This window comes from Chiloscyllium punctatum, chromosome 39 (genome assembly GCF_047496795.1).
Source record: "Chiloscyllium punctatum isolate Juve2018m chromosome 39, sChiPun1.3, whole genome shotgun sequence".
Taxonomy (NCBI): Eukaryota; Metazoa; Chordata; class Chondrichthyes; order Orectolobiformes; family Hemiscylliidae; genus Chiloscyllium; species Chiloscyllium punctatum.
In genome coordinates this window covers 61,865,142-61,877,765 of record NC_092777.1, presented here as the reverse complement: position 1 = coordinate 61,877,765, position 12,624 = coordinate 61,865,142, and positions in this window count along the sequence as shown.

Below are 12,624 nucleotides of genomic sequence, written 5' to 3'. Positions count from 1 at the left end.
ATAAAAACACGAGGTACATGGATAAGGTGAATAGCAAAGGTCTTTGCCTAGGGTAGGAGAGTTCAAAACTAGAGGGCATTGGTTTAAGGTAAGAGGAAAAAGGATTTAAAAGGGACCTGAAGGGCACATGTTTCAAACAGAAAGTGGTTTGTATGTGGAATGAACTGCCAGAGGAAATGATAGATGCAGTTACAGTTATAACCTCGAAAAGATATTTAGTCAGGTACATGAATAGGGAAGGTTTGGAGTGATATCGGCCAAACGCAGGCCAATGGGACTAGTTTAGTTTGGAAAAATTGGTCGGCATGGACAAGTTGGACCAGGTTATAATCCACTACCACTAGCTTTCGGAGCGCTGCTTCTTCATGATGAACCACCTGATGAAGGAACAGCGCACTGAAAGCAAGTGCTTCCCAAATAAACCTGTTGGATTATAACCTGGTATGGTATGATTTTTAACTTTGTACACCCCAGTCCAACACCGGCATCTCCAAATCATCTTAACAAGGAGGCTGTTAATTAAAGGTAAATACATTCCCTACTATCCCCTCACCTTCACTTTGAAAGCTCCCACACATCCCAGAGGGTCTAGTCTCTTAACACCTTATGAGAGTGCTCCTGCTCCTGTTGCATCCCCCTTGAGCAAGTGAATATCCTGACTAAAGTATCCTAGCAAGGTGACAATTTGAACCAAAGACTGTCTTCTAACAATCTGTCTTTAATCAATTTTTTATCCTGCAAGACAAAGTGCTCAGGAAAAGGAGATAAGGAAGTCAGCTTGTGCTAAAATAAAACAGAGAACTGCAGACATTAAAGATCTGAAACAAAAACAGAAGTTGCTGGAACAACTCTGTAGGTCTGGCATCATCCATGGAGAGAAAGCAAAAGGGGTCCCTGAACCTGAAACATTAATGCTTTCTCTCCACAGATGCCACCACACTGTGCAGACGGTCAGAATTTCTCCAGCAATTTCGGTTTTGTTTGAAATTGTGTGAACAGTCCTGTCTCTGATGTAGAAATGCCATCAGAAACCAAACCAAACTGGGCATCAGTGTTCTGTGGATCAGAACTGATGAAATATTTTGATAATTGGTGTTATTTTAAGCACTCAAAGGGAATGATTTAAGAGAAAACCTAATCGAGAAAGAGTCTAGGAATAAGATTTTATTCAGGGGAAAGCACATTGAATATTGATAAACCCTGACAATGAACAACAATAATTTTGAAATAATAACATTCTAAGCACATTGGTAACAGAATACTTCTAAGGCACAAAAGGTCATTTTGTAAACAAATAATGTTAATAACTGAAATTGGTTGGGAACATATAACTTTTAACGATATTACAAGAATGTTAATTGGAGAGGAATATTCTTCCAGGACTTCTGAATGCATCTACATGTGAGTTAATGGGACATCCCACTTGGAAAGGGGGATAGAGATAGGAATATCACATTACAAAGTAGGAATTGGAATAATTCACCCTGGCTGTAATTCAATGAAAGACATCCATTAGCGTCTACGTACATCATAATGGAACTCAGAATAGTGTACAATAAATGTAAATTGATAGCTTTCTCACTGAGAAATTTGTAGTTTGAAGTTGTGATTATGAACTTGTAGGAAAATAACATTTGATAGTCTGGGCACTGCCCAAGGTATCAGAACAATGTATGGAGAGCTAAGGAATAATTCTTGGTGCTGGAAAATAAAGCTAGTTTCAGTAATGGAAACCCTGATAATTATCAATAATTGTTATAAAACCCATCTGGCTCACTAATATCCTTGAGGGAAGGAAATCTGCCATTGTTACCTGGTCTGGCCTTCTTGTGACTCCAGATCCACAGTAATGTGGTTGATTCAACTGGCATCTGAAATATGATAGCAAGCTGCCCAGCTTGAGGGCATTTGGGAAAGGTTACAAATGCATGCCTTCCCAGTCACACCCACATCATATGAAAGAATGAAAACAAAATTACTGAGGCAGTCACCCTAATAATTGTTTGATCAGACCACTTGAAAGGCCCAATCCACTACCTCAAATACTCAAGCACTCCACCCACCACTGTTACATAGTGGCAGCAGTGTGTATATACGATGCACTGCAGCAATTCACCAAGGCTCCTTCAACAGCACCGTACAAACCTACAGCAGTAACTACCTAGAAGGAAAAGGGCAGCAGGTGCATGGGTAAACCATTACCTGAAAATTCCCCTTCAGGTTCGATACACCTTGCTGACTTGGAATCAAATCACTAGTTCTTCACTGTCGCTGGGTCAAAACTTTGGACCTTCTTTCCTAACAGAACTGTGGGTACCCCAACACCCATGGATGCAGTAGTTCAGAAGGTGACTAATCTGTGCAATTACAGAATAGTCTATCCCACCCCTGATTGTGCCGTATAGACGGTGCACAGGCTTTGGGGAGCCTGAAATTGAGTTATCACAGAATTCCCAACCTCTGACCTGCTCTTGCAACCACAGTATTTATACTGATGGTCCAATTCAACTTCCAGTCAATGCAAGCACTCCTCCAGTGCGTTGTTTAACTGTCCGCCACCATTTATGACTGGATGTGGCAGACTGGGTTGAAAGAAATACAAGTAAATTACCGCTTCACTGTGAAGGAGTGTTTGGAGCCCTGGACAGTGAGGAGGGGAGAGGTAAAAGACAAGTGTCACATCTTCTGTGATTGCATGAGAAGCCACCCAACTGGGGTGAACAGTGACAGTGGAATGGACCAAGGTGTCATGGAGAGAATGGTGCTTAGACTGAGACTCAGTTAGACCTGTCCCTTTTTGGGGAGTATGTGGAACATTCCTTGTGCTAGTCCTATTCAGGCCCCATTGCACATTCTTTCTCCAATAAATTAATGACAAGAACTTTTGTTTTCTTTATTCATTCATGGGTTGAGTGTCACTGGCCAGACCAGCATTTATTTCCCATCCCTAATTTCCCAGAGGGCATTTAGGTGTTAACCACATTGCTGTTGGTCTGGAGTCACATGTAGGCCAGACTGGGTAAGGGCATCAGTTTCCTTCCTTAAAGGAACTGGAAGATCAGGGTCACGCTTAATGTCAGAGTGGAGGTGTGAACCAGATGGGATTTTCCGACAATTGACTGGAAAATGTGGTGCTGGAAAAACACAGCAGGCCAGGCAGCATCCAAGGAGCAGGAGAATCGACTTTTCGGGCATAAGCCCTTCTTCAGGAATGAGGCTGGTGTGCCAAGCGGGCTGAGATAAAGAGTAGGGGGGAGGGAATTTGGGGGAGGGGTGCTGGGAATACGGTAGGTGGAAGGAGGTGAGGGTGAGGGTGATAGGCCGGAGAGGGGGTGGGGGTGGAGAGGTCGGGAAGAAGATTGCAGGTCAAGAGGGCAGTGCTGAATCCGGGGGTTGGGACTGAGATAAGGTGAAGGGAGAGGACATGAGGAAGCTGGAGAAATCTACATTCATCCCTTGTGGTTGGAGGGTTTCTAGGCGGAAGATGAGGCGCTCTTACTCCAGGCATCGTGTGGTCAGGGTCTGGTGATGGAGGAGACCAAGGACCTGCATGTCCTTGGCGGAGTGGGAGGGGGAGTTAAAGTGTTCAGCCACGGGGCGGTTGGGTTGGTTGGTGCGGGTGTCCCAGAGGTGTTCTCTGAAACGTTCCGCAAGTAGGCGGCCTGTCTCCCCAATGTAGAGGAGACCACATCGGGTGCAACAGATACAGTAAATGATGTGTGTGGAGGTGCAAGTGAACTTACGATGGATATGGAAGAATCCATTGGGCCTTGGAGGGAGGTGAAGGGGGAGGTGTGGGTGCAAGTTTTGCACTTTTGATTCTTTTGCATCATTAGATTCTTATTTCCAAGATTTTTATTGAATTCAAATTCCACCACCTGCCACGGCGGAATCCGAACATTATCTGGGTTTACAGTCCAGTGATAATACCACTAGGCCATCGCTTTCAGCTCTCCTTGGGAATTGGAAAAGTTCTTCAATTTTATTTCCAATTTCATCCTCTCTTGTCATCACCTGGTCCATCATTGTCACTTCTGTTTCCTGCCTTTTCATTTTTAGCAATAAGCCAGGATCTATTATAAACCCATCGACTCCCAGTTACCTCAACTACATCTCCACACCACTCTGCTCCCTCAAAGGACTCCATTTCATTTTTTCATCCACAGGGGTGTCTGTGACATGTCCCCCTTTGTCCTCAACTGAGGAATTCTACCCCACCTTGATTGCCAGGGGCCTCAGCCATTTCTAACCCATTTCCTCCACTCCGCCCTCACCTGTTCCATTTTCTCCCAGGTTCCCCTTGTTCTCACTTTCCACCCACTAATCTCCACATGCAAAGGATCTAGCTCTGCCATTTCTGGTGCCTCAAGTAGGATGCCACCACATTGTTCCCTCCCCTCTCTTGCCATTATTCCACAGGGGCCATTCCCTAATCCACTCCTGTGCCACTGCCAATAATTCCTCAGCTTCTCTCCCCCATGGCACCTTCTCATGCAGTGGCAGAAGGTGTGACACATCCTTTTACCTCTTCTCGCTTTACAATCTATGGCCTTAAACACACCTCATCATGTGAAGCAATGTTTTATTTGTACTTCTTTCAATCAAGTTTACTGTATTGTTGCTCACAGTGCACACTCCCCTTCTTTGGTAAGACCAAATGGAGACTGGGTGACTGCTATGCAGATCACCTCCACTCTGGCATTAAGGTGACCCTGATCTTCCAGTTGCTTGTCATTTCACTATACCACTTTTTCCCATTGCTAACATTTAAATCTTAGACTCAACATAGACTTCAACAACTTTATAGCACGAACACTCCTTCATTTTGATTACACTCCTTCATCTTCTTCACTGTTTGTGAGTCTACACTCAGCAAAGCCAATCTATTTTTGACATTCCACAGCCATGATTAACATCTGTCTTGCACCTCTATCTCTCCATTATCACCATTAGCACTCCCTTTGACATTTTCTCTGTGTGTCCTCACCACCAGTTCCAATCCCTCCCTCTTCCCTCTTTATCAACATGTAAAAAAGCATTATTTCCCAGCCCTGTTCAATGCCACAGAAGAGACATGGAATGCAAAATGTCAACTCTGTTTATTCCTCTCTATAGTTGCTGCCAAAACTGTTAAATTGCTTTAGTACTTTGTTTTTATTTAATGCATACACAACTTGGGTCTCAAAGCAGCATACTCAACTTAAATAAGAGCAATGACAGAGGTGGGAAGAGGTGGGCACCACGGTGGCGCAGTGGTTAGCACTGCAGTCTCACAGCACCAGAGATCCAGTTCAATTCCCCCCTCAGGCAACCCTCTGTGTGGAGTTTGCACATTCTCCCCGTGTCTGCGTGGGTTTCCTCTGGGTGCCTCCCACAATCCAAAAATGTGCAGGTTAGGTGAATTGGCCATGGTAAATTGCCCGTAGTGTTAGGTGAAGGGGTAAATGTGGGGGAATGGGTCTGGGTGGGTTGCACTTCAGCGGGTCGGTGTGGACTTGTTGGGCCGAAGGGCCTGTTTCCACAATCTCTTCTAAAAGAATTGGGAAATAAATGATGGGACCGTCAGTGGTTTGTCTGTGTGTGTCGCTTGATCTCAAAATCTGTGCATGAATTACCCATACAGCTACATTGTTAAGGTGTAAATAGAACCACCTATAATTAAAGCTAACATTCCACACAGTGGAAATTTCTGGAGAATGTACAGCACAGGAACTGGCTGAATTAGTCAGTGCAATGCAGCATGTAGCACACAAGCCTCCATTCCCCCACAATTAATCTAATTCTGTCAACTTGAGACAAAGAAAAGAAAACGGCATTCCTGGACCTGGCGAAAATTTTTATCACATTAATTTTGACCTAAAGGACCAATTATATCATTGTTACGATCGAGGCTGGAGGAATGCATTGTTGCTCTAGTCCCACCACACCATAGGCCACAACCTAATACAAATATACTTCTTCCAATTACCAAGGTAAACATCTAAATATCTTTTCTATAACTAGTTTTAGTCAAAAAGACCGCCTTTGTTACCCACAGATGATTCACCTTTCTCATTGGGTCCTTGTTTTCGACTAGAATAAACTTTTAGGCAGAAGTGAGGACTGCAAATGCTGGAGATTAGAGTCAAGATTAGAGTGGTGCTGGAAAAGCACAGCCCGAGAAACCCAAATTCCTGATGAAGAGCTTTGGCCCGAAACGTCGATTTTCCTGCTCCTCAGATGCTGCCTGACCTGCTGTGCTTTTCCAGCACCACTCTAATCTTTGACTAGAATAAATTTTTGTCAAGTGTTCTGAAATATCTGCTGAAATGTCCGTCATTGCTCAGCCACTGACCCTCCCATAATCTATTTCCCAATCCTTTCTTCCCACCTCTGTCATTGCTCTTATTTGAGTATGCTGCTTTCAGACCCAAGCTGATCTCCCTCAAACTGAACTTGAAATTTTACAATGTTGTGATTGTTACATACAGAGAATTCTTTACTTTCCCTTATTAGTCATACCTCATTACACCCCATTTGATCCAAACAGCTTGTTCCTGAGTAGATTCTGCAATGTATTGTTCTAAGAAACAATTACTGATACACTATACAAATTTATCTTCCATGTTACCCTTGCCCAGACGAAGCGCAGATTTAAATTACCTAGGACAATTATAGTGCCCTTCTTACACACCTCAATTATTTCCTGATTTATACTTTTTCTTACAGTGAGGCAACTCTTCAGAGGTAAATGACTCCTATGAATGACTTCTTTCCCTTGCCATTTCCTATTTCCACATCATGATTTATTGTACCTATATCAGTACCCACCACTGCACTGAAACTTTCTTTATCAAACAGAAAAAAAAACCTTTTCCTATTCACCTCTATTTCCAAAACATTGAGTACCCTTGAATATTGAGCTTTCCATTCTGGTCACCCCATAACCAAGTCTTGTGAGAACTATGCAGTCATTTTTATTAATAAAAGCAAATTACTGCGGATGCTGGAATCTGAAACCAAAAGAGAAAATGCTGGAAAATCTCAGCAGGTCTGACAGCATCTGTAAGGAGAGAAAAGAGCTGACGTTTCGAGTCTAATTGATCCTTTGTCAGAGCTTTGACAAAGGGTCAGACTTGAAACGTCAGCTCTTTTCTCTCCTTACAGATGCTGCCAGACCTGCTGAGATTTTCCAGCATTTTCTCTTTTGGTTTCAGTCATTTTTATTGATTTCTATTTGTGCTGTCAACTCATCTATGTTCTTACTGTGTGCATTCAAATAAAAACCATTAGATTCAACTTTTAATCATCATTATGAATCATGCTGGTTTGAATTTCTGCTACACTCTCCTGGTTCTCCCCTAACCCTTTCCTGTCTCACTTTATTGTTTACCTTTTCATTACTCTGCACCTCTACACTCTCACTTCTTTTTGATTTTTCTAACTTTCCTTCAATTTAGCCCAACACCCCCCCCCACCACCACCACCAAACTCATTAGTTGTAAGCCCTATGTATGACTTTATTTTTACCATTTGTTAGGATGCTAGTCCCAGCATTATTCAAATGAGGCTTGTCCCAACAGAACAGATCTCCCTTTCCGCAGTACTTGCACCTGTGCCAATGAATGGAACCTATTTTTCCCGAACTGATTGCTGAACCACACATTTGCCTCTCTAATCTTATTTACCTGATAATTTGCATGTGGTTCAGGTAGTAATCCTGAGATTATTACTTTCGTGGTTCTGCTTCTTAATTTAGCCCCGAACATTTAAAGAAAGCATAGGTCAGAAGATTTTGGAAAAGTGTGAATGTAGTAGGGTTGTTGTAATGGGTGACTTTAACTTTCCCAATATTGATTGGGTTTGGAAGGAGCTGTTTTTGTAAGGTGTGTTCAGGAGGGTTTCATAACTCAGTATGTTGACAGACCGACGAGGGGAGAGGCCATTTTGGATTTGGTGCTCGGCAATAAGCCGAGGCAGGTGGGAGAGCATTTTGGTGATCGTGACCACAACTGCCTCACATTCTACATAGCTATGGAGAAGGAGAGAAGCAGGCACAATGGGAGGATATTTAATTGGGAAAAGGAAACTATGATGCTATCAGATGTGAGTTGGTTGGGAAGCATGGACTGGGAGCAAATGTTCCATGGTAAAGGTACTATAGACATGTGGAGATTGTTTAAGGTACAGTTGTTGCAAGTGATGCATAAATGTGTTCCTCTGAGACAGGCAAAAAGGGGTAAGATAAAGGAACCTTGGATGACAAGAGCGGAGGAGCTTCTCATCAAAAGAAAGAAGGCAGCTTACATAAGGTGGAGGAAGCTAGGGTCTTGTTCAGCTCTAGAGGATTACAGGCAGGTGAGGAAGGAGCTCAAAAATGGTCTGAGAGCCAGGAGGGGACACGTAAAAGGCTTGGCAGGAAGGATTAGGGAGAATCCAAAGGCATTTTACACTTATGTGAGGAATAAGAGAATGATCAAAGAAAGTGTAGGGCCGATCAGATATAGCATAGGGAATTTGTGTATAGAGTCTGAGGAGGTAGGCTAAGCCCTAAATGAGTTTTTTGCTTCTGTCTTTACTAAAGAAAAGGACCTTGTAGTGAATGAAACCATTGAGGAGCAGGTGTGCATGCTGGAACCGATAGAGATTGAGGAAGCTGATGTGCTGAAAATTTTGACAAACGTTAAGATTGACAAGTCCCCAGGGCCAGACCAGATTTGTCCTCGGCTGCTTTGGGAAGTGAGAAATGTGATTGCTTCGCCGCTTGCGAAGATCTTTGCATCCTCGCTCTCCACCAGAGTCGTACCTGAGGACTGGAGGGAGGCAAATGTAATTCCTCTCTTCAAGAAAGGAAATAGGAAAATCCCCAGCAATTACAGACCAATAAGTCTCACGTCTGTCGTCTGCAAGGTGTTAGAAAGGATTCTGAGGGATAGGATTTATGACTATCTGGAAGTGCATGGCTGGATTAAATGCAGTCAGCAGGGCTTTGTGAGGGACAGGTCATGCCTCACAAATCTTATTGAGCTCTTTGAGGATGTTACTAGACAAGTTGATGAGGGTCGTGCAGTGGATGTGGTGTATATGGACTTCAGCAAGGCATTTGATAAGGTTCCCCATGGTAGACTCGTTCAGAAGGTCAGGAGGAATGGGATACAGAGAAATTTAGCTGTCTGGATACAGAATTGGCTGGTCGACAGAAGACAGCGAGTGGTAGTGGAAGGAAAGTATTCTGCCTGGTGGTCAGTGGTGAGTGGTGTTCCACAGGGCTCTGTTCCTGGGCCTCTACTCTTTGTAATTTTTATTAATGACTTGGATGAGGAGATTGAAGGATGGGTTAGCAAGTTTACCGACGACACAAAGGTTGGCGCTGTTGTTGACTGTATAGAGGGCTGTTATAGGCTGCAGGGGGACATTGACATGATGCAGAGATGGGCTGAGAGGTGGCAGATGGAGCTCAACCTGGATAAATGCGAAGTGATGCATTTTGGAATGTCGAACTTGAAAGCTGAGTACAGGATTAAGGATAGGATTCTTGGCAATGTGGAGGAACAGCAGGATCTTGGTGTGCAGGTACATAGATCCCTTAAAATTGCCACCCAATAAGAAAGCATATGATGTTTGGGCTTTCATTAACAGGGGGATTGAGTTAAGAGCCGTGAGATCTTGTTGCAGCTCTATAAAACTTTGGTTAGACCGCACTTGGAATACTGCGTCCAGTTCTGGCCGCCCTATTATAGGAAAGATGTGGATGCTTTGGAGCGGGTTCAGAGGAGGTTTACCAGGATGCTGCCTGGACTGGAGGGCTTATCTTATAAGGAGAGGTTGACTGAGCTCGGACTTTTTTCATTGGAGAAAAGGAGGAGGAGAGGGGATCTAATTGAGGTATACAAGATAATGAGAGGCATAGATAGAGTCGATAGCCAGAGACTATTTCCCAGGGCAGAAATGGCTAACACGAGGGGTCATAGTTTTAAGTTGTTTGGCAGAAAGTATAGAGGGGATGTCAGAGGTGGGTTCGTTACACAGAGAGTTGTGAGAGCATGGAATGCGTTGCCAGCAGCAGTTGTGGAGGCGAGGTCATAGGGGATAGTTAAGAGACTGCTGGACATACATATGGTCACAGAAATTTGAGGGTTCGTACATTAGGTTTACCTTACATGAGGATCAATGGTCGGCACAACATCGTGGGCTGAAGGGCCGTTCTGTGCTGTACTCTTCTATTTGGTAATCCCTCAGCAGAACCATTTTCCTCCTCTTACCCTTGTCATTGGTACCACAATGTGGACCACGACAACTGGATCCTTCCCTTCCCACTCCAAACTTCTCTCCAATCCAGTGTCTTTCACTTTGGCACCAGGTAGGCAACGCAGCCTTCAAAACTCTGTTTTTGTTAGACAGAACAGTATGCCACTTCTCTTTACTCTCCCTATTTCAATGGCACTCTGACCTATGGTACTGTTGTCAGTTCACTCATGTTCCCTGCAGCCTGTGCTGCCATCACACTGGGAGCAAGGAGCAGCACTGTGACTCGATAGTTAGCACTGCTGCCTCACGGCTCCAGGAATCCAGGTTCAATTCCATCCTCGGACAACTGTCTGTGTGGAGTTTGCACATTCTCCCCATGTCTGTGTGGGTATCCTCCAGGTACTCTGGTTTCCTCCCACAGTGAAAAGATGTCAGTTCGGTGGATTGGTCATGCTAAATTGCCCATAATATTCAGGGACGTGTAGGGTTTGCAGGGAAATGCAGGACTATGGGGATGGGATAGAGGGGTAGTCTGGTTGGGGTAGTCTTCGGACAGTCGGTGTGAACTTGGTTTGAATGGTCTGTCTCCACACTGTACAGGTTTTAAAAAAAAGGATCTCTTCCCCATTGGAGACGGCCCCTGGCTGAGACTGCTTCAGATATAAACTCTGGATCCCAAGAGCTGCGTCCCTCACGGTCACGATCTCCTGTCCCAGATCACGGTTCAAACCTGATGTAATTAATGTAAAGTGTATGACTGTCTGAAACACAGTGTCAAGTACCTTTCTTCTTTCCTGGTGTGTTACTGTCGAGAGTGTGGTGCTGTTAAAGCAGGATGAAGGGCTTTTGCCCTAAATGTCAATTTTCCTGCTCCTCAGATGCTGCCTGACCTGCTGTGCTTTTCCAGCACCACACTCTCGCCTCTAATCTCCAGCATCAGCCTTTCTCACTTTCGCCTGGTGTGTTACAGTGTCCACAGCTCAGACTCCAGTGCATCAGAGCTCCTCCAAGAGGCAACACTTAGAACATAGAACATAGAACATAGAACAATACAGCACAGAACAGGCCATTCGGCCCACAATGTTGTGCCGAACATTTGTCCTAGCTTAAGCACCCATCCATCTACCTATCCAATTGCTGCTTAAAGGTCACCAATGATTCTGATTCTGCCACTCCCAAAGGCAGCACATTCCATGCCCTCACCACTCTCTGGGTAAAGAACCTACCCCTGACATCCCCCCTATACCTTCCACCCTTCACCTTAAATTTATGTCCCCTTGTAACACTCTGTTGTACCTGGGGAAAAAGTCTCTGACTGTCTACTCTATCTATTCCCCTGATCATCTTATAAACCTCTATCAAGTCACCCCTCATCCTTCGCCGTTCCAATGAGAAAAGGCCTAGCACTCTCAACCTATCCTCGTATAACCTATTCTCCATTCCAGGCAACATCCTGGTAAATCTCCTCTGCACCCTCTCCAAAGCTTCCACATCTTTCCTAAAATGAGGCGACCAGAACTGCACACAGTACTCCAAATGTGGCCTAACCAAGGTCCTATACAGCTGCAACATCACCTCACGACTGAATTCAATCCCTCTGCTAATGAACGCTAATACACCATAGGCCTTCTTACAAGCTCTATCCACCTGAGTGGCAACTTTCAAAGATCTATGAACATAGACCCCAAGATCCCTCTGCTCCTCCACCTTACTAAGAACCCTACCGTTAACCCTGTATTCCGCATTCTTATTTGTCCTTCCAAAATGGACAACCTAGGACAAATGGGCAGCACGATGGCACAGTGGTTAGCACTGCTGCCTCACAGTGCCTGAGACCCGGGTTCAATTCCCGCCTCAGACAACTGACTGTGTGGAGTTTGCACATTCTCCCCGTGTCTGCGTGGGTTTCCTTCGGGTGCTCTGGTTTCCTCCCACAGTCCAAAGATGTGCAGGTCAGGTGAATTGGCCATGCTAAATTGCCCGTAGTGTTAGATAAGGGGTAAATGTAGGGGTATGGGTGGGTTGCGCTTCGGCGGGTCAGTGTGGACTTGTTGGGCTGAAGGGCCTGTTTCCATACTGTAATGTAATCTAATCTAATCTCACCCTTGACAGGGTTGAACTCTATCTGCCACTCCTCAGCCCAGCTCTGCATCATATCTAAGTCCCTTTGCAGCCGTCAACAGCCCTCCTCAGTATCCAGAACTCCACCAATCTTCGTATCATCTGCAAGTTTACTGATTCACCATGATTCTTCCAAATCATTCATAAAAATTACAAACAGCAGAGGACCCAGAACTGATCCCTGCGGAACTCCACTTGTAACTGGGCTCCAGGCTGAATATTTACCATCTACCACCACTCTCTGACTTCGACCGGTTAGCCAGTTCTCTATCCAAC